The 23,124-nt window shown below is 39.7% G+C and overlaps 1 long non-coding RNA gene across 1 annotated transcript in view; it reads left to right on the forward strand.

The window, feature by feature from the left end:
• LOC107780318 (uncharacterized) overlaps positions 1 to 18,935 on the forward strand; it is a 40,084-nt gene extending 21,149 nt beyond the window's left edge. The window contains exons 6-10 of the long non-coding RNA XR_012705238.1: positions 594 to 662; positions 868 to 1,252; positions 1,351 to 1,398; positions 1,479 to 1,551; positions 16,403 to 18,935. This is a non-coding gene — a long non-coding RNA (uncharacterized LOC107780318). The remainder of the gene's footprint in view (positions 1 to 593; positions 663 to 867; positions 1,253 to 1,350; positions 1,399 to 1,478; positions 1,552 to 16,402) is intronic.
• The last annotated feature ends 4,189 nt before the right edge of the window (positions 18,936 to 23,124 follow it).

The raw sequence follows: 23,124 nt of genomic DNA on the forward strand, positions 1-23,124 counted from the left end.
ATTTAATACCAAAAGGCTAAAAATGCAAAAATAAACCAATTTTTGATTTTCAATTTTAATAAATCAAATAATTGACTAATTAAACATAAAAAAAATGACCTAAATTCAATGCATGGTATTTTTGGCTTTTCATGATTTTTTAACACAAATAAACATTCACTGAAATGCAAACAATTAGCACAAATTTCCACAAAATCCTATAAATGTAAAAATGGAAAAAAATATTTTTCTTGTATTTTATGGGAGTAATTCACATAGGGAAAAAATCACGTGCTCACAGCTGCCCCTCTTTGCTCGGAAATACAAAGAGTATTTGTACAAAGATAAAGTGAGCAGATACAACGATTTTTGCCCGTTTGGATAATCAGTGGTAAGATTTTGAAAAATTTGACCGCACCCTGCTTCTAAGGTTGCCTACATATCCTTGGCTATTAAGGAATCAGGTTAGTATAGTTCGGGAAGCTTCGGTAGCTGTGACTACCAGGAAGCTGTGATTTCACTGTTGATGTTGTTGCTACTGCTTGTTGAACCCCTTTTTACACCAAGACAAAATAAAAAGAAACTTGACTAAACTTATGATCTATGAATTACAGGAATCCTATCCACACTTCTTCAAACTTGATCTTGCAGTTTTTGCTGCTCTGTTGACTTGTACTCTCTAGGTGAGCTTCCTTTGTTGCTGACTTAAATTGTATCCTGAGGTGCTTATCCTTTTGTTCTCCAAGTGGGCGCTTGATTAAAAATTGCACTACTTTTCCTCGAAACATGACTTATTTTCCCTTTGTTTTTCAGGTGGGCGCCTGATTGCTGAACTCGAATTGTATTCCTTTCCTCTGAAACTTGAATTGTTTTCCCTTTGTTCTCTAGGTGGGCACCTAATTTCCAGCACTTGAACTGTTTTTCCTCGAAACTTGGACTGCTTCCCTTTGTTCTCCAGGTGAGCGCCTGATTATCAATACTTGAATTGCTTTCCCTTTATTCTCTAGGTGGGCGCCTGATTTCCAATATTTGAACTGTTTTTCCTCGAAACTTGAACTTCTTCCGATTGTTCTCCAGGTGGGCGCCTGAGTACCAACAATTGAATTACTTTCCCTTTGTTCTCCAGGTGGGCGCCTGATTACCATCACTTGAACTGCTTTCCCTTTGTTCTTCAGGTAGGTGCCTGATTTCCAAACTTAAATTGCTTTCCCTTTGTTCTCCAGGTGGGCGCCTGATTACCAACACTTGAACTGCTTTCCCTTTTGTTCTCCAGGTGAGTGTCCGATTTACAACACTTGAATTGTCTTCCCTTTGTTCTCCAGGTGGGCGCCTAATTTCCAAAATGTGAACTGTTATCCCTTTGTTCTCTAGGTGGGCACCTGATTCCAAAATATGAACTGTTATCCCTTTGTTCTCTAGGTGGGTGCCTGATTTCCAACAATGAATTGTCTCCTTCTTGAAACTGCTTTTCTTTGAACCGTCTTCCCTTATTTCTCCAGGTGGGTGCCTGATCGCTTGAACACGAACTGCTTTCTAATCTTGAAACTCGTGTTGTCCTCCCTGGTTATTCAGGTGGGCTCCTGATTTCAACAAAAACAGACAAAACAAAAGAAATTTTTCTGCCCCAGTTTGATATTAAGAACATTTGTGAGTGTTAACCGATGCTTGTTATTAGAAAATCTCAAAGAATTTTAAAGCTAGATCTCATTATCCAAGACGGTCCTGAAAACTCCCAATTAAATATCATCTTAATAATGACAGCTTTAAAGCTAAATTATATTTCCTAAAGGTATGACTTCCACTAAATCTTGTCATCTATGAAGGTCTTAAAAACTAAATCCCATTATCTAGGAGGGTCCTGAAAATTTTCAATTGAATGTCGTCCTAAGAATGAAAAGTTCAAAACCAACTTATATTTCCTCAATGTAGAGCTTATGCTAGATCTTGCTACTCATGAATGTTTTGAATTTTAACTAAGTCCCATTGTCCATGAGGGTCCTGAGAATTTACGGTCGAACCTGTCCGGTACTTGCTTTCCTTACAGAGGGTTTCTCCGAAACAAATGAAATTTTCTGCCCCTGTTTCAATCAAAGAAAAATCTTGTCAGTTTAAAAATGTGGTGGTTAGTTTGTGGCATTCTTGGTGAAGGTGGCCCTTTCGCTGCCATGCTTTGCTTTTGACTATCTGCCTTGAACTTGCCAAGAATTGTTTGACTTCCGACTGAATCTCAACCGCAGGACCGTGAACGGCCTGAATGCTCTACACCGAACCTGATGTTTCACATTTCTGTCCTTCCAATTTGAACCTCTGTATGTTCCCAAAAATTTACAAACCACCTGACCGCTTGAACTTTCATTAACACCATACTTTCATTTCATTTTTTTTTGCATCATGCTATTTCTGGCATGCTTTGGCCGCACTTTGCTTTGTACAATTTGGTAGTTGGTAGTAAGCTTTGCAATCCTTTCTTTTGCTTAGCAAGTTTAACATTGAAAGGGCTCTAGAGGGATAAACCCAAAAGGAAATGAAATGCAATGACTTCGAGAGTTATGAATAGAGAAGAAAATTTTTAATAAAAGGACTGTTTGAGGAAGTAAAAGAAAAGGGACTTAACTGAGTGAAGTTGCCGGCATCAATGATCATGACATGCATTTTGGATTAATCAACCTAGTCCATTCAGTCAATCCTCTTTCAGTCTTCACACTTTATTCCAGGGGTTCCCCATAATTTGACTCATTTTCTAAATCAACAACCTTGTTCGGCTTGCGGTGCCCTGAGAGTTTTTACCGGCAAACCTCTCTCATTTATTCATCTCTCAACTCAACGTAGCCTTACGGTGCCCGTAAGGGCTTTCACCAATAAGACTCTCTCATTCTTTCAATTTCTCTCAACTTTCCATCGCCTTACGGTGCCCGTAAGGGTTTTCACCAATAAGACTCTCATTTTTCATTTTCTTGCTCAGAACGGAGTGTTGCCCCTGATATGAATCACCTCTGCTTGCTCAATTCGGCATCTCACGAAGACTCATCGGAAGGTCTTTCTTTGGACCGTAATGTGGGCTTTTGGATAGGGTTAGAAAGAAAAGGTATCACAAAGGCTCAAAATAACTTGAATGGGTTCAAAATTATAACTTTTGGAGTCAGATCTCTTACAACAACCACAACTTCTGCCCCAGTTTCTTTTCTTGGGGACTTTTGAATTTTTAATTTGATGGGACCGAACCGTGAGGCTGCCTACGTATCCTTAAAAGGAATCAGGTCGAACATAGTTCATGAAATAGGAATTGCTTTGTTTAGGTACTTTTCTTTTTCTTTCTCTCTTTTCCTTTTCTTTTCTCTCTCTTTTTTTCTTCTCTTTTTTTTTCTTTTTTCTTTTCTCTTTTCTCTCTTTCTTCTTTTTCTTTTTTTTTCTTTTTTTTCTTTTCTCTCTTTTTTTCCCACTCTTTCCCATTCTTTTCTTACCTTTCGTGTCTGTGTTTCTAAACTTTGCTACTAATTCCAAATGATGGGTATGAAAAAAAAATAAGGCTCAAAAGGGGTATCAAAGGATAAAGTATTTAGATAGCAGAATAAAATGCTTTCGTCATTCCAATCTTCAAAATATGTCAAGTACAAACAACAATTTAAACCAAAGAAATCATACATATTATCTATTGACTGCATCAGAATTGATAGTCATGTCTACATATTTGTCTTTTATGTCTGTTAAATATAAAAGCACCATTAGACAACACTCTTGTTATAATGAACAGACCCTTCCAATTTGTGGCAAACTTGCCTTTTGCTTCAGCCTGATGTTGAAGGATATGTTTCAATACTTGCTGACCTACTTCAAATTTCCGGGGATGCACCTTCTTGTTGTATGATCTCGCCATTCTCTTTTGATACAACTGGCCGTGACACACTGCTGCCAATATTTTCCCATCGATCAAACTCAACTATTCCAAAAGGATTTTGACCCACTCATCATCATCAATTTCGGCCTCAGCAACAATCCGAAGGGATGGGATTTCAACTTCCGCGGGTATCACCGTTTCAGAACCATAGACCAACAGATAAGGAGTTGCACCTACCGAAGTGCAAACAGTAATGCGATAACCCAACAGAGCAAAGGGCAACTTCTCATGCCATTGCGTGGAACCTTGCACCATTTTCCGTAGTATCTTATTTATGTTCTTATTGGCTGCCTCGACTGCTCCATGAGCCTTGGGGCGGTATGGGGTGGAATTGCGATGCGTAATCTTAAATTGTTGACATACCTCTTTTATCAAATGATTTTTAAGATTAGCACTGTTATCTATGATGATCACCTGTGGGACTCCGAACTGACAAATGATATTTACATGCACAAAATCGACCACCGCCTTCTTGGTCACAGATTTGAATGTTTTAGCTTCAACCCACTTAGTGAAATAATCAATGGCCACTAGAATGAACCTGTGCCCATTGGATGCTGCTGGCTCAATTGGTCCGATAACATCCATTCCCCAAGCAACAAAGGGCCATGGTGCGGACATTGTGTGTAGTTCAGATGGCGGAGAATGACTCAAATTTCCGTGTACTTGGCATTGATGACACTTGCGCACAAAACTAATACAATCTCGCTCCATGGTGAGCCAATAATAACCTACTCGAAGAATTTTCTTTGTCAGAACATACCCACTCATATGCGGTCCGCAAACTCCGGAATGCACTTCGGTCATGATGGTAGTGGCTTGTCTAGCATCTATGCATCTTAACAATCCAAGATCTGGAGTTCTTTTGTACGAAACTCCCCCATTGAAGAAAAATCCACTTGCTAAACGTCGAATTGTTCTCTTTTGATCCCCTGTGGCTTGTACTAGATATACTCCCGACCTGATGTACTCCCTGATATCGTGGAACCAAGGTTCACCATCAAGTTCTTTTTCCACCATGTTACAGTAAGCATGTTGATTGCGGACCTGAATATGCAAAGGGTCAACATAAGCCATATCTAGATGATGTAACATTAACGACAGAGTAGCCAAGGCGTCAGCAACCTCATTGTGGATCCTAGGGATATGCCTGAACTCCACTGATCTGAACCACTGGCAGAGATCTTGCAGGCATTGTCGATACGGTATGAGCTTCAAGTCTCGAGTCTCCCATTCTCCCTGGATCTTGTGTACTAACAGATCTGAATCTCTCAAAACCAACACTTCTTGGACTCCCATGTCCACAGCTAACCTTAAACCCAAAATGCATGCTTTGTACTCGGCCATGTTATTGGTATAATAGAAACGAAGCTGAGTTGTGACAGGGTAGCGATGCCCTATTTTAGAAATGAGTACAGCTCCTATCCCAATGCCTTTTATGTTGGCAGCCCCATCAAAGAAGAGTTTCCAACCGGGCTTTTCATCCTTCTCGACCTCGTCGCTATGCATTGCCTCTTCATCAGGAAAGTAAGTCCTCAAAGTTTCATATTCTTCCCACTGGGTTCTCGGTCAAATGATCGGCCATGCTTGAGCTTTCATCACAGTCTGAGTCATATAAATAATGTCGAACTCTGTGAGCAAAATTTTCCACTTCGCAAGTCTCCCTGTAGGCATGGGATTCTGAAAGATGTACTTTAAAGGATCCAGGCGAGAAATAAGGTAAGTAGTGTAGGATGACAAATAATGCTTCAAATTCTGTGCTACCCAAGTCAGGGCACAACATGTCCTCTCAAAAGTAGTATACTTAACCTCATAAGATGTGAAATTCTTGCTAAGATAATAGATGGCTTGCTCTTCCTGCCGGTGATGTCATGATGACCCAATACACATCCAAATGAATTATCCAGGACTGTCAAATAAAGAATCAAAGGTCTCCCTGTTTCCGATGGGACCAACATAGGTGGATTTGACAAACAATCTTTGATCTTATCGAACGCTTCTTGGCACTCATTAGTCCATTTGACCATATCATCCTTCTTTAGCAACTTAAAGATGGGCTCACAAGTTGTCGTGAGCTGAGCAATATATCTGCTGATGTAGTTTAGCCTCCCTAACAGACTCATCACCTTGGTCTTGTTCTTTGGCGGTGGAAATTCTTGGATAGCTTTGATCTTTAACGGATCCAATTCAATGACCCGCCGATTGACTATGAACACCAACAATTTTCCGAATGGTACACCGAATGAACATTTTGTAGGATTGAGCTTGAGATTGTACCTGCGAAGCCTCTGGAAAAACATTCTCAAATCTTTTACGTGGCCAGACTACTTCCTGGACTTTATGATTACGTCATCCACGTACACCTCAATCTCCTTTTGTATCATGTCATGGAATATGGTTGTCATTGCCCTCATGTAAGTTGTCCCAGCATTTTTCAAACCAAAAGGCATGACTTGATAGCAGTATGTTCCCCGCGGCGTGATGAATACTGTATTTTCCACATCTTCCTCATCCATTAAAATCTGATGATACCCTGCATAGCAATCCACAAAAGACCCAATCTCATGCTTAGCACAATTATCAATCAAAATATGGATATTTGGCAGTGAGAAATTGTCCTTTGGACTGGCTTTGTTGAGGTCACGGTAATCAACACACACTCTAGAATTACCATCTTTCTTTGGCACAGGCATAACATTGGTTAACCACGTGGGATACCGCGTGACTCGAATGACCTTTGCATCAAGCTTCTCCGTGACTTCCTCTTTAATTTTCACACTCATGTCAGCTTTGAACTTTCTCAACTTCTGCTTAACGGGAGGGAATGTTGGATCAATTGGCAATTTATGGACCACCAAATTGGTACTCAAACCGGGCACATCATCATACGACCATGCAAAAATATCTTTATACTCAAACAATGCTTTAATTATCTCTTCCCTGATTTGTGGTTCTAGGTAGACACTTATCTTAGTTTCTCTGACATTATCTGGGGCCCTTTAATTGATTGCTTTTGTATCATTCAGGTTAGGCTTGGGTTTTTCTTCAAAATGATTTAGTTCCTTACTGATCTCTTCAAAGGCCTCATCCTCATCATATTCTGATTCGTCATCACACTCTATTTCTTGAATTAATATTTCAGAAATAGATTGACTTTTAAGACTTGGCTGAAGATTCCTCATGCATGTCATGTCATTGAAACCAGCATAAAAAGAACTATACAAATAAGAAAAGAAAACAAAAATAAGAACTATCAGGAATGATGGAAAAGGATATTTCATTTCATTAAAAATAAAGGATAACAGGGTTTGTACATCAACAGGCAGAAAATAAAAATCTAGATCACAACCCTGGAATGACCCAGATAGAAAGGAAAACAAAACAAACTACCAAGACTCCTTCTGATTAGGGGGAGGAGTAGCCTTCCAATTGTTAAGCTTTATGTTTGGCCCGATGAACTGCATGTCCGCTTTGCTAGAACCTTCTCCAACTTCCACCAAGTTCACATCATCAAACAACCTCTGGACCTTTCAATTAACTCTTCATCAATGTCAACCATAGAACTTGGAACTATCGTTACTGGGCGTTTCCTGGCACTGGGCTTGACAAAAGACCTAGAGAGATGCGGAATAGGCTTTGGAAGTGCCCATGCCTTCTGTTTCAACCTTTTATCCCTTTTCATATCTGCCGCTTTAGGTTTGAATCCAAGACCGAATGTACCCAAATTTTTAGGGAGGGACACTGGCTATATGATACCCTGCAAGGATGCACCCAAACCTTTACCTAGCAAAAAGCCATTTCTCAGCACTTCAAAGGCCACCATGACGGATGCAGCGGCTATCTTTGGAGTTGGAACATATTTCCTTTCTGGAACTTTCTCAACCGGCACTGTTTCAAGGACTTGGTAGACCCAAGTCCCTTTGTCATCTTCAGCCTCAATGAACGGGAAAGAGGCAACACTGTGAGCACACAAATTATCCTCGCCATGCACGACGATCTCCTGTCTATCCCATTCGAACTTGACCATCTGATGAAGAGTGGACGGGACTGCTTTGGCAGCATGAATCCAAGGTTGACCTAACAGCAAATTGTAAAAGACAGCCATGTCCAGTACCTGGAACTCCATGGTGAATTCCACCGGTCCTATAGTCAACTCAAGCACTATATCACCAACAGAATCTTTCCCTCCATTATCAAATCCTCGGACGCATATGATGTTCATGTGAATTCTCTCATCATCAACTTTCAACTTGTTCAGAGTAGAGAGAGGGCAGATGTTTGCACTTAAACCATTATCGACTAACATCCTGGTGACCACAGAATCTTCATATTTCACCGTGAGATAGAGAGATCTGTTGTGTTCAGTACCTTCCACAGGCAACTCATCATCAGAAAAGGTGACCCTATTCACCTCAAATATTTTGTTGGCGATCTTCTCTAGATGGTTCTCTGAAATTTTGTTGGGGACATGGGCCTCGTTCAAAATTTTCATCAGGGCCCGACGATGCTCATCTGAGTGGATCAACAATGATAACAAGGAAATCTGAGCGGGCGTCTTTCTCAGCTGCTCCACGATGGAATAATTTGGTACCTTCATTTTTCTCAGAAACTCCTCTGCCTCTTCTTCAGTGACTGCTTTCTTTACTAGAATTGGGTTATCTCTGGATGTTTTTGCCTTCCTTAACTCTTTCGGGGGAAAGCATCTCCCCGAACGAGTTAATCCCTGGGCCTCATTGACTTCTTCTTTCACTTCATTTCCCTTATAGGTCACTATCACCCGTTCATAGTTCCATGCGATAGCCTTGGTACTAATTATCGGCGACTGGGTTACAGGCTTGATGATCCGTACGGGCACCCTTTACAATTATGTTAGGCTTGTTTTCCACTCCCGGAACAACCACTTTTGACTTTTCTTGCTTTGCCGCAACATCACTTGGGGATCCTTTCTTGACTACCACAGATGGTTCACCGTTTGTCCTGTTCAACTTGTTCACTGATCCTTCAACTGTTGAATTTTTAACTGGCTTGAACTTACTGGACCGAATCAGCATGACGGTTTGTGAAGGCTTCTTGGGCTCCCCCCCCCCCTTGTGTGCTATCTCAATCCTATTTGTTTCCTCATAGGTTTGGCAATGGGTTCTGGTTGATGTTGGGTGTCTCTAGAGTCTGGACTTCAATCCGGTTTGTGTCAATGAGCTCTTGGATGACATTTTTCAAGTGCCAGTACTTCTCTGTATCATGCCCCGGAGTTCTAGAACAATATTCACATCTCAAGGAGTAGTCAAGATTCTTTGGAGGAAGGTTGGGCAATTTCGACTCAATTGGCCTCAGCATACCCAACTGCCTCAATATATGGAACAAACTGGCATAAGACTCCCCCAACGGGGTGAAAGTTTTCTTCCGCTGCAACCTCTCGTTCTTGAATGCTGAACTGGGTCAGAAACCTGGGCCTGCAGGGTTTCGGTAAGCTCGTGGGGGTGGGTAAGCATTTTGTGGAGCTGGGTAGGTGTTTTGCTGGGCTAGGGCACGCCATTGTGAGTAGGCAGGAGGTTGAGTATATGTCTGGGCATGGTGGACAAAAATATGAGGGTCTGGTGATGAGAAGTAGTATTGGGGTGGATTATATGGGGTTTGGGTGTAAGCTCGGTGATGGGGTCGAGGATGCGTATAATGGTGTGACGAGCCCTTGGGTCCAAACCACGATCCTGAATCAACTGTTGCCACATCTTCTTTCTTCTTCATTCTGATCACTCCTCCCGTACCATTCTGAATGGCTTGGGTAGTTGCTTTGATGGCCGAGTAGCTCATAATTTTGCTTGTTTTAAGCCCTTCTTCCACCATGCCACCCATCTTCACTACCTCGTTAAAAGATTTTCCTATGGCTGATATCATATGGCCAAAGTAAGTAGGCTCTAGAGCCTGTAGAAAGTACTTCACCATTTTGCTCTCCTCCATCGGGGGTTAACTTTTGCTGTTTGTTCTCTCCAGTGAAAACATTATTCTCGGAAACTTTCACTAGGCTTCTTCTCAATCTTAGTCACAGAGAAACGATCTAGAATAATCTCGATGTTGTATTGGAAGTGACGAGCGAATGCTTGGGCCAAATCATCCCAGGTATACCATCTGTTGTGATCTTGACAAATGTACCACTCCAATGCCGTGCCACTCAGATTCTGGCTAAAGTACGCCATAAACATCTCATCTTTCCTGTCGGCGCCTCTCATCTTACAGCAGAATTCCCTCAAGTGGGTCATCGGGTCTCTGTGCCCATCATATAGATCAAATTTTGGCATCTTAAATCCCACCAGCAACTGAATATCAGGAAATAGACACAAATCCTTGTAGGCTACACTCACCTAGCCTCCCAATCCATGCATGTTTCTGAATGACTGTTCCAGTCTTCTAACCTTCCCGAACATCTCCTCCTGCTCTGAGTTTTTAGGTGGTTTCTCAGTCTCGACAAGGAGGTCGAAACGAGGAGTGTAGGAGTAATGCTCCGGGGCCATGTAAATAGGCTCTGGTGGATAGTATTGGTTATCTTGGGTCTGGAATAAGGGCTCACTAGAGGATCGATGGAGTCTAGTGGGTGGGGGTGCCACGAAAACAGGGGTGACTAGTGGAGGGGGGTATGGGATTGGTTTGGGTGGTGGTTTTTGTGGAGTTTGGGAAGTAGTACCTTGGTAGTGGTGGTAAATGGGGAAGCATGGAGATGAATCAACAGTGGGAGGTTCTTAGCATTGAGCCAGCGACGGGATGAAAGCAAGGTTGGTGGGGTATGATGGTGCTGGATGCCCTTTTACCCATGCCTGGTACATCTCTGCCATCTGTTGTTTCAACTTATATAGCTCCTCTTTCAGATTAACATCAGACTCTTCCCCCTCCCTTGTCGGATCAATAACACTTGCATCCAGTTCTTGACCAGCCATGATCAACTTGTCTTTGGACTTGGTATTGTACGGGTGAGTTGCCAGAATGCCAAACAAACTAACCACTTGCCTGAACTTGATGACAACAAGCAAACTCGTTAGCGATTAGAGCTTAACAAATAGGTAGTCGCATGTTGGGGATGCAATGCACCTAAGCAGTTAACCATTTCTATTATGCATTTGAACGGCCGCTTGTGTCATCCCGACTTTCACTAATTTCCATTTTTCAATTTCTCTCTCTTCTTTTTTTCTTTTTCATTCCTGCTTTTCTTTGCTCGATTCTCGCTTTTGTTATCTTATTCTATCATTTTTATTCTCTTATTTTTCACATTTTTTCTTGTTTTCCTCTCTCTCTCTTTTTTTCTTTTTCGTTTCACGGTTATGGTCGAATCCTATGGGGATTTTCTACGTATCATGACAGCGCATGAATCAGACCAAGTGTATTTCTAGGAACATGTGCGAAATAAATAATAATAATAATAAAAACATTTTTTGTGGTTTTCAAATTTCATAAAATAAAATAAAGTAAAACATCTTGATTACGATAACTTCCCCTACAAATTCAAACATAAAGACTAACAGACACGATGAGTGGACTGACAACTTCAAAAGAAAACTGAAAATACAAACTCGAACTGAACTAACAAACTGACAATACAAACTCGAAAATGAACTAGACTCGAACAAACAAAGTCAAGAATGCATAAGTGCTTCAAATGCTGCTCTAGTTGGCCTTGCTGCGGGCCTTTGCGCCATGTCTTCTTGGAGGCGAAACAAGTCATCCATGATCTGTCGGACAAAAATCATAACCGAAGTGAAGAACATGGACCTGGTCATGTCTTCACACTCGTTGCATTTCATCACAATGTAGTTCGCAATCCTCCTAACCCTTTCCCTGAGAATACCCTTCTCCTGTAACAATCGTCCGATCTGCTGAGATCTGGCATCCAAAACTTGTTCAGCTGCGTGATTTTTCTCTTGAAGCTGTTGCAGGTCTTTCTCTAGCTATGACATCAGGGCATAGCAGTGTTCCCTTTCTGCTTTGAAGTCTCTTGCCTGCTTGGCCATTTCATTTTCAAGGACATTGACCTTTTTCTTTATACTCACCATTCCCTTGTCATACTTCTCCTTCAGTTGCCGAACAAAGTTGACCCGTCCTTCCGCATTCTTAGCTAACTTAGCTTAGGCATCTGCTAGCTCCGCTTCAGTCTTTTGCAAATCATCCTCAAAATCACGCACTTTTTGCGTAAGGTTGTAGACGAGCTTTTCGTCTTTTCTGCTCCTGCCTGGGTTCTTAATTTCTATTCTCATTTTTCGAACTTGGGCTCTGAGAGCTTCATTCTCTTGGGCCAACTTTCTTCTTTCACCTTCGGCTTCTTGTGCTTGGAGATCATTGTTGAATTTCATGTTTCTCAGCTTCTCTTTCAAGGCGTGAATCTTGGCTTGATATTTCTTCTCCATTTCTCCCCACGCCAAACTTTCTTGGATTTTGTCGTCAAAAGCTTGAACACGAGGTCTCTTGGCAGGCCTCTCGGGCTTGGGCTTAGGCTCTGGCTCTTTGTTTACACAAGACTTTTCTCAAACCATGCAGCATAATTTGGATCCACTTCCCCCTTTGCAACATCTGGTACCTGGGTGCTATTTTTCAAGTACCAGCAGCCATTCCAATCCTGCTGAACTAAAGCCTCGGGAAATGCAACTTCGGGATGTAGCTCAATTACCTAGGTGGTCAGATCTTCATCTTCGGGCACAATCTGATATCTTCCTAATGGCCTCAAGACCCTCTGCGGTGCATATGGCTGGACACTCCTCACACCCATCAACCTCAGGTAACCCTTGGTAGTAGTCATGTATATGGCTTCTGTCATCGGGAGCCATCCTATAGTCCACTTGACCTGACTTGCTTTGAGAGCTTTCAAATGGGAGACCCAAACTTCAAACCCTTTTGGCAGGTTGTAGTCCTTTACCCTTTCCTCGTAACTGGTAATGAAGTTATCTGGGCTCGAACCATAACTCATGAATTTGGGATGATAGCGAAGATGCTCAATCAGCCACATTTGCAGAAGCATATTGCAACCTTCAAACAATTGAGCCCCAGCTTTGCATAATGTCAATGCTTGATAAATATCGGCCAGCACAAACAGGACAAGTGTATGATCTTCCTTGGTAATGAGAATTTGTGCAATTCTGACTATACGGGTATCCATTGTCCCTTCCTCGTTTGGAAAAACCATTATCCCCAAAAACACCACAATAAAAGCGAATCGGCGATGAAATCGTAATCATGTCACGCGAACGTGTCCACAACCACGATAGTATATTAAACGTGCCTAAAGCAAACTACGAACACTTGTCATTTTTATATCTAAGTTGTGAAATTAATACGAGGGCCATGTATGATTAGATTGTGGATGGCACACCCCGGACTATTAGTAGCCTATGAAAACCAATTTTATTATTAAGAAAGTTTGTTCGAAGTTTCGCGGACGCATACCCCGAATTGGTTTTTAGAATTGTAATCATGTCACGCGCACGTGTACACAATCACAACTGTACTTTAAACGCACCTAAAGGTTTTTCTACAAATATTTATTCCTAATGCATAGTTATAACATGTGAGGGCCATAGATTAAATTTGATGGCACACCTCAATCTAATTACAAGGTTCATAATTAATTAGGCCTAAAGACACTTGCATTCGCAAATGGTTTGAAATTAAAGGAGTTATTGATTGTGAGCACAAATGGGCCATGGATCGTTTCAAAGAAATGGCCCAGCGTATAAACTCCTTGGGCTATTAAGGCCAGGCGACCAAAATTACTGGGCAGTGACAAAGGATTCCTGAGATACCCGAGCCCAGCTTGGGCCAGGCGGTCTTACTCAGTCCAATTAACAAGCCAGACCATTTTAAGGGATGCCCTTAAGCACCCTTACCCTTTGGGCTATTTTATTCTACAGCCCTTAAACTATAAATTATCTCGGGTAGCCCAAACACTATTAAGCTAAATCAATTGCATCAAAGTAAGTAAAGGATATTAATTATCAAATTTAGATCCCAAACTACAGAAAATTGAAAACTATACAATTAACGAAATACAGGTTCCACCCGTTTGAAAGCTAAAATCACTATTAACATGTTGCTGAAAATCACATGTAGTAAGGTATTCTAGACACTTGAATCAGTGTTATTATGGTGCATACCTCCTAAGTCCATTCAAATGTTTAAAACCAAACTTAAAACAGCAGAAAACATGATGAAGGCTAACCTTAGACTTAACATCAATACTAGAATGAACCAATTCAATCAAAATCCCAACAAAGAAATGCTACTTGTCTAAATGAAATCCACAGTATGACAGTCCAAACACACAAATACTCGAGAAATAATTTAACCAAGCTAGAACCAAAATGACAAGTTAAAGTCCAAATACAATCCAAAAATGCACTATCCATAGCATGACTGAATACAATAAAGTTCAAATAGTAAAGCTAATTCAATAAGGAACACATGAGTAGTCTTTGAAGAATATAGACTAATATTCATCCTAGTTCACATTCATCCACAAGTGTCCAAATTGATTACATAGCTTCGATATGCACTTCACATGTTAATGAGATCCAAGAAGTACCTGATTACAGCAAAAGCAACAAAGAAGACAAGCCCGAGGTTAGAAAGAATCAGCAGCAACAGATCAGCAACACCAACATAGCAACATTCAACCTTTTAAACCATTTTTTAAACCCAAATAAACCAGAAATTTCCTTGAAGCTTTTAAATTCTGACTAACAATCAAAACTAAAGAGAAAAACCAAGACCAATTTCAACCAAAGATTGCAGGAATTTTTAGTATTTTTTTAGAGTATCAATGGCTGCTTCAAAAATGAATGAAAGAGGTCTTTATATAGGCACTCCTAAGGCAGCCCTAACCTAGCTAACCTTTTCCCTTCCTACCCCTTCTTTTCTTAGCCATTTTACCCTTTTTACCCCTTTAAAATATCTGACCCTCCCTTATCTCTAAACAAACTAGCTCCAAATTTAACCTCTAGAAGCTTCTTCCCAACAGAAAGTGATTCCCTACCCTCAAATACCCAAAACGCCCCCTGACCTCCTTGTTTTTACATTCAGAATGCAAACTTGGGTCAAATTAACCCAAGACCAAAATGAACGGGTCTCTCAACCGGGTCAGTGATGACCACAGTTAATACAAAAACTCAAACCATCAGAAATGCTCAAACAAAAGGATCAAATTCAAAAAAAACAACAATCCAGAATTTTATGATTAAACATAACTTAACCACCAAAACTAAGATGAATTCCACTACTAAAGAAAACAAGACAAAAACAATGAAGCAAATAAAAATAAATAAATTAAAAAATAGAAAATACTACAATGAATAGAGTCGTGAGAAAAAAGAGGGGAAAGTACCAATTCACGCTGGAATGTCTTGACAGAATGAAACGAATCGACGAATGATGACGGGAGTAGACATTTGGCCGGAATCCGATGAGTTCGTCAAAATCCGGCATCCTCTGAATGAACTAAAACCAATGCCAATCGATTGCTCTCATTAAGAACAATCGACTAACATAGGTTATAGGTCAAAGTGAACCGAAACTTGCGCGGAATTAGAAAAATACAATAATTTAGGATTTGAACTTCCTATATTTGGAATTGGGGGAATTTTGTTGGAATTTTTGGGAAATAGATGTGGGGATAGGATTTAAGAGGGCCTAGGGCTTGCGTGGTATGACTTTGGGGTGGTTTGGAGCCCGCCGCCGGCCGGTAGGAGCATGGGAATTTGGGGCGGCGGTTAGGGTTTTGGTTCTGAGTCTGAGAGGTGTGAAATGAAGCAGATGGAACTAGGGGGTAGGGCTCATTCAAACATTCTTATATTGTGCGTGTGACCAGTTCCCATCCGTTCGATGAGAAGAAGATCAACGGATGGGATTCGTTTGAACAAAACGGTGTCGTTTGGCTTGGGGTTGGGGCTGGACCGAGTTAGGGATTGGGCCTGGGCGGGTAGAAGGATTGGTTTGGGTTTTTTCATTAAACTGGCCCAATTTCGGGTCTTTAAATCAAATTCTCAATTTCCTTCTCTTTTATTTCCTTTTATAGTTGTTTTCTTTTCCTTTTCAATTAATTAAAAACCTAAATAAGTCTCTTAAATTAAACTAGGTTGTAAAATCAAACTAATTATCTACTAAGGTATTTATGAAAGTTAATTACTCCTAAATTAAAAGAAGAAATTACTAATTTAATACTAAAAGGCTAAAAATACAAAAATAAACCAATTTTTGATTTTCAATTTTAATAAATCAAATAATTGACTAATTAAACATTAAAAAATTGACCTAAATGCAATGTATGGTATTTTTGGCTTTTCATGATTTTTTAACAAAATTAAACATGCACAGAAATGCAAACAATTAGCACAAATTTCCACAAAATCCTATAAAATTGTAAAAATGGAAAAAATTATTTTCTTGTATTTTATGGGAGTAATTCACATAGGGCAAAAATCATGTGCTCACAGAAAATACTAAGAAAAATGGTAGAGAACCACAAATAGTGACATGAGAAGTTACCCTTTGCTCTGTTAGGGTACCGCACCACGGTTCGCACATCAACCGGGGCAACTCCCTAAATGTTGGTTTATGGTACCGAAGCTGTTATCCCAGCCGAGGTGGATATTCCTTCTTTAAGAGTCATACAGGAAGCTGAACTTAGCGATGCAGAGTGGATAAGGAGTCGCTATGAACAATTGGCCCTTATCGATGGAAAGAGAATGAACGCAGTGTGTCACGGCCAACTTTATCATAACAGAATGTCCAGATCTTTCAACAAAAGAGTCAAACCAAGACAATTCGCACCAGGGCAGCTGGTATTGAAGAAAATCTTCCCACATCAATATGAAGCCAAAGGGAAATTCTCTCCCAACTGGAAAGGTCCATACATGGTTCACAGGGTACTAACAGGAGGAGCACTCATACTTGCAGAAATAGACAGGGAAGTCTAGCCAAAACCAATCAATTCAGACGCAGTCAAGAGATACTATGCTTAGATACTTTTCATTTCCTCATTTGATGTAATTGAACTACGCTTGACCTGATTCCCGTTTAAGAGGGTATACATAGGTAGCCTTATGGGTTCGGTCATATCATAATAAAATTTTCATTTCCCCCAAGAACAGAAACTAGGGCAGAATTTTGAGGAGGACCCTCAAAATTCCGGAGCAAGTCCAGCCAACTCTATCGTACACTAGGAATTCAGTAATCAGTTGAGAACTGGGGCAGAATTTTGAGAAGGATTCTCAAAATTCCGGAGAAGGTTCAACAGGGTTCGTCATCCGCAAACAGTCAAATATCATCTACCAAATTGGGGCAGAATTTTAAGGAAAACCCTTAAAATTCCATAAGAGAACTGCAACGTCTTTGAGATGTGTCACAGTCACTAGTTCATCAAAATTAATTGATATATCAATACGTTTCTAAAACAACTCTATTTTTTTTAAAATATTGCATATTTTGGAAAACTCTACTTCCATAACAGTCAGGTGTCACCCAGGGCTTTCAGAACGAAGCAACGCAAGGCCAGCGGACAGAAGCACGAACCAACCTCCCCCCATAAAACTTACAATTTTTCTTTGAACGCAGGCACATTTGATGAAATGATAGCATTCGCGAAACATGTATACACAAAGATAATTCACTATCAATCAGGTCATCAGACATCGAATATATATCCAACTAAGACATATGCTACTTTTACTTACTACTTGCTCTCTGTATGAGGCTAATCCTTGCCTCCATACCTGCATGAGGCTAATCCTTGCCTCCATATCTGCATGAGGCTAATCCTTACCTCCCTACTTGCATGAGGCTAATCTCTGCCTCCATATATACATGAGGATAATCCCTGCCTCCATATTTACATGAGGCTAATCCCTGCCTCCATACTTTTATGAGGCTAATCCCTGCCTCCCCATTCGCATGAGTCTAATCCTTGACTCTATCTTGCATGAGTTTAATCCTTGCCTCCCTATTTATATGAGTCTAATCCTTGACTCCCTATTTGCATGAGGCTAATCTTTGCCTCCATACTCGCATGAGGCTAATTCTTGCCTCCCCATTTGCATGAGTCTAATCCTTGACTCTCTGATGCTAATCATTGCCTTCCCATACTTGCATGAGGCTAATCCTTGCCTCTATATCTACATGAGTCTAATCCTTGACTCCTTATCTGCATGAGTCTAATCCTTGACTCTCTACTTGCATGAGGCTAATCCCTGCCTCCGTACTTGCATGAGGCTAATCCTTGCCTCCACACCTGCATGAGGCTGATCCTTGCTTCCACATTCGCATGGGACTAAGCACTGTCCCTTTTTGCACAGATATCACTCTATTTTACGATCTATTTATTTTAATCAGGCTAAGCCATGCCCGCCATTTCACAAGATTAATCATTGTCTTGATAACATCATGACTATTGCATATCATGGGATGAAATATTGTCAATCTATCCGAAGGCGTCATAGTACAAAGGCATCATCCCCATAGCTAGAAGACACCATGCCATGGCCTGAGGATCTCTCAAATTTGCATATCATTATTCAAAGGCGTCATGGTTCGGAGGCACCATTGTCATAGCCCGAGAACATAATTTCATGGCATGCGAATCCCTCACTAAAAAATTCATGGCCCAGGACGTCATGGTCTAAGGACGTCATCTTTAACCGTCCAAAGGCAACCTTCATGGTCCAAAGGGAATCTGCATCATGTTTAAATTTTCGCAAATACGTTTGTAGCATCTTTTATCTGCAGGTAACTAGTAAGAAACCACTTTCCTAGCAGGAGAGATCTCACTCCAGTTCCCTCCAACTGTCCCGAGCTTTAACCACTCACCGTAGCCACTTCTGCATCGCGTGTCCGTTCTTGCAGTAACTTCATCGGCATACTTTGCAAATGAATCCAAAACTACACATGACCTGATTCTTGCAAGACCGGGGATATGTAGGCAACTCGAAGACCAGAATCCAACCTCTATCTTTCAAACATCCCATCTGGTCAAAATTGGTCATCATTTCTTTACCCGAAAACTCTTTCATCCTTCCCGGGTAAAGAGGGGCAGCTGTTGATACCCAATTTTTTCTTGTATTTTTTATATGCATAAATACCTTCAAAATAGCATATATATTTTTATATGCATAAATACTTTTAAAATAGCATATATATGTATATATAAGCATGCATAAGGTTTTTATAATTTTCCTATAATTTTAAAGATTTTTAATTGATCTATTTCCTCCCCTTTTTACTCATAAAATCCTCAATAATTATCCCTCAAATTATTGTTGGGGTGATTCATTTAAATTTTATTTTTATTCCAAAATATTGTTAAAATATTTTTAGTGCATTTTTATAATTGCATTTTGCATTTTTAAAGCTAAATTGCATATAATTGCAATATTAGCCTTATTAATGTATAATTACATTTATATGCATAAAATTGATCTTCTATATTTTTAAAATATTAAATATCTATTTTAAATCATTTTAGTACACAAAATATTTTTCCAGAAATTATTTATTATTTATTATAAATTATATAGAGAAAATTGGCTATTTAAAATATAGCCAGATTATATTTCAATTTTAGCCTTAATTTAAACCCAACCCCAGCCCAATTTCGTATTAAAACTACCCGACCCAAACCCTAAACCCGCCTACCCAACCCAGAATCAATTGAATCACGGTTGTTGATCTAAGAGATCAACGGCCCGTATTAACCTCTTCCTTTTTTATTCCAAACAACCCCCAACCCTAACTCATTTTCCAAATCCGCCACCTCTGCATTCTCTCATCTCCCCTCCTCTCTCAGTAACTCAACCTAACCCTAGCCCCTTTAGCCGCCGACCTCCCTTCTCCGGTCTTCTCCGGTGATCTCTCATCAATTCCTAAACCTCTAATGGCTCCTCTAATGCTATGCTTTCCTTCTCTAAGGTCTTCAAAGGCCCAGGGCCACGCCGACTTGCACCTAGGGGACTCCGATGTGATTTTGAGCAAAATCACGCTGTATTTGTTACGATCTTTGGGATTCTAGACAGGTTCTTTCATCTCCATTTGGGTTTCTTCTGAAACCCTAATTTCTGCCTACATCTCTTAGATTTGTACAATTTTAACACGATTTGAGTTGGTTTCTTTGATGTTTTACAATATCCTTGGAACTCTTTACAAGAATCATGTGATTTCAAGTGTTTTCGTCTTCTTCTAAAAATTAGGGTTTTCGGAACTTCTTCTAAAAACTTTTTTTAAACTGATTCTTTATGTTTAAACTTCTATCTCTTGCATATTTCGACTGATTCTATGATTTTACTACCTTTTCAACTCGCCTATGTTGAAAGCCCTAATTTTCTAGATTTCTTCGTTTGGTTTTGTGTATTAGCATGACTGCTCATTTCTTGTCTAAGTTTCTATGATTATCTTGCTTAAAATATGTTCTTACTGAGTTTTATCACCTCTATGTGTTTGTGTTCATCTTGACTGGTCAATACTTGCCTCTTTGCTTGTTGTGTTTGGTTACTCCTATCTCACTCTCTTTATATGCTAAAACTCTCTCCTTGATTGACTCTGAACTCCTCGTTTCTTGGCTTGATTTGAAATCTTCTCTTTAGACTTTCGATTCTCCTATTTTAACTTGTTTATTTGCTTATTCATGGGAACCCATGTTACTCTCCTTAAAATCAGTAATTTCAAATCCTTGATTCCATGATTTACTATATGCTGATTTTCGGTTATTTCCATATTCTGCAACTTTATTTGTTTTCTTGCCTTATTTGGTTAACCGAGTATTTTGTTGATTCTTCATTAGTTGTTTCCTTAATTAAACCCCTATGTACTTACCCATAATTGTCTATTTTATACCTTATACTCTACTCAATTTCTTTCCTTAATCATTTTTGCCTATTACCGTTGGCTGCTTACCCCTTAATTAAAGGAGTACTTGCATTGATTTGATTTTGATTAGTATTTGGTTCCATAATTACTATGCTACTATGATTCTTGCCTTATTTTATCTAATTTTCGAACTACTATATATACACACTTCCTCATTAACACAAGACATGAACATTTTGGTTCAAAAAGCTCTCTCTCTCACACTTAAACTTTCTGCTCTCTCTTTTGTGCTACTTACTATTATTCTGAGTTAGCCGGCTGCAAGCCAAGGCTAACTATTGTTCTCTCCTGCTCCTTCACTTTTCTGTGTGTTGTCACTTTGCTGGTATGTCCTGATTTCAATTTAAGTCTCAAAACATAATGTTTCTTTTTCTCCTTCAATTCATCATGTTCCTAATTTGTTTCTATCTTTGTTTCTGTTGTTCAACATGTAATTAATCTCTTTATGTTAATTATATACTACACCTTATACTCAGCATATTTATGAAATGTTAAATCATTTAGTATACCCCAATATGACTCTCTCTTACTAATGTTCTATGCAAAGTAGTTGGCCATATTTAAGTGATCTGATTCTGCATTAAGTTTGGGGTTCCTTAGCATGCTGTTGATTCTGTACTTAAGTGCTTCTATAACTATGTGTTTGCCTATGTGTCCCCAAATCCCTTGGCCCCCCTGTTTGTGATTGCTGAACCTGCTTTGGCTCTATGATCTTTGGTTGTGTATGAACCTGTCTTAGGGGTTATGTTTGGACTGTTGTTTACTACTCCACTCTCTTTTAAAACTAACTCTTTTGTTTTACTAAACTATTTCAACAAACCTCCTTTTAATACTGTTTTCCTACTAAAACCTTTCAAACTGTGTCAAGCACTCTCACTCTACTCCTAAGTCAATAGGTTCTGCCCCCTCCAGTATGTGTACTGCCTTGGGATCCTCTTGAGAACCCTTTGAACTCTAGCATACTGAGGGTGGACCTTCCACACTGCACTTATTCAATTTGGTTACCAAGTCTAGGTGTAAGCACTGCCCGGGATCCTTGAGATCCTTAGGGAACTTTGATGCACCTACATTATGACACTGTCTATGGAATTTGGGCATTTGAGGCTATTAGAGGCTTTGGAAATCTGGGCCTATTTGTAGGCTCCCTATAGAATAACTTCTTATTTTTCTTATCTACTTATGTAATTCTTTCATATGATCTGTAATAATTTGTAAATGAATACTGGGGTAACTAGTAAAAAAAGGCGGGTAGTTACATTTTTGTGGGGTAATACGGGTAGAAACCATGCCTATAGGACTTTCATTTTGATATGATTACCAAGTAGAAACCATGCCTATAGGACTTTTGTATCTTGTTATGTTTGTCTTACCATGTTAGAAATCATGCCTATAGGTCTCAAGTGATTCCATAATATAAATCATGTTTATGGGTCTTAAAATCAACTTCACAAGTAGATGCCATGCCTATAGGATATAATCCAATCCAACTTCTGTTATAACAAGTATTTACATGTGTTTTTCATTTGTCATCATGCCTGCAAAATTTCTGAAAATAGTATTAAACAACTAGATATCATGCCTATAGGGAACAACACCAGAAATTCTGCCTATAGATTCAAACCATTCTAGTTTGAATAAATCAACCTAGTCCCCGATTAGTTCACTTCGAAACTGGTTTATTTAATGGTTTATTTTCCTTGAAACAAGTTCTTTCAAAACTGCCTTAATCTATCATGAGATAGCATGTCTATAAGGATTCAAGAGTCTGTTTTAAAAATCTTGCCTTGTTTTACTATATAAAACATAGTTACCATTATTCCACGCGTAGGCAAGCCTATAGGGCATTTTCAAGTCCCGTAACTTTGAAACTATTTATGTGACTTAATGTCGTTCTGATTTTAACAGGCTTTAAAATCAATAGGCAACTGATAGGGTCATTACTTCTGAGTTTATAAAATAAACTACCTATCTTCTGTGTCTTGATATTCACTTAGACATCATGCCTTAGGATACTGTTTAACAAAAGGCCCTTACTTGTGTTTGATTCATGCTGCTTATGTATTATCTGTGGAGGTAAACTGAGCCTCTTATTTGCTCTTTCCTGTTCCTATTTCCTAAGAGTCCTATATGTTATTGCTTTTCGCCTTAGTATTTTTCCTTAAAACCTTAGGGGTCGATCTAGAACTGCCTATAGGTAGAGGTCCTAAATCTCCTCCAGGACCACTAAGAAGGGACGGGTAATAGCACGCAATAGAGATTGCTGACCAACACTCGCTTTAATAACCACTAAGGGGGTAGGAAGGGTAGATACGGGATATGATGACTACGTGTTAATGTCACGTGTTGCCCCTCGTTGAGGAGTGTTTACC

This window comes from Nicotiana tabacum, chromosome 22 (genome assembly GCF_000715075.1).
Source record: "Nicotiana tabacum cultivar K326 chromosome 22, ASM71507v2, whole genome shotgun sequence".
NCBI lineage: Eukaryota > Viridiplantae > Streptophyta > Magnoliopsida > Solanales > Solanaceae > Nicotiana > Nicotiana tabacum.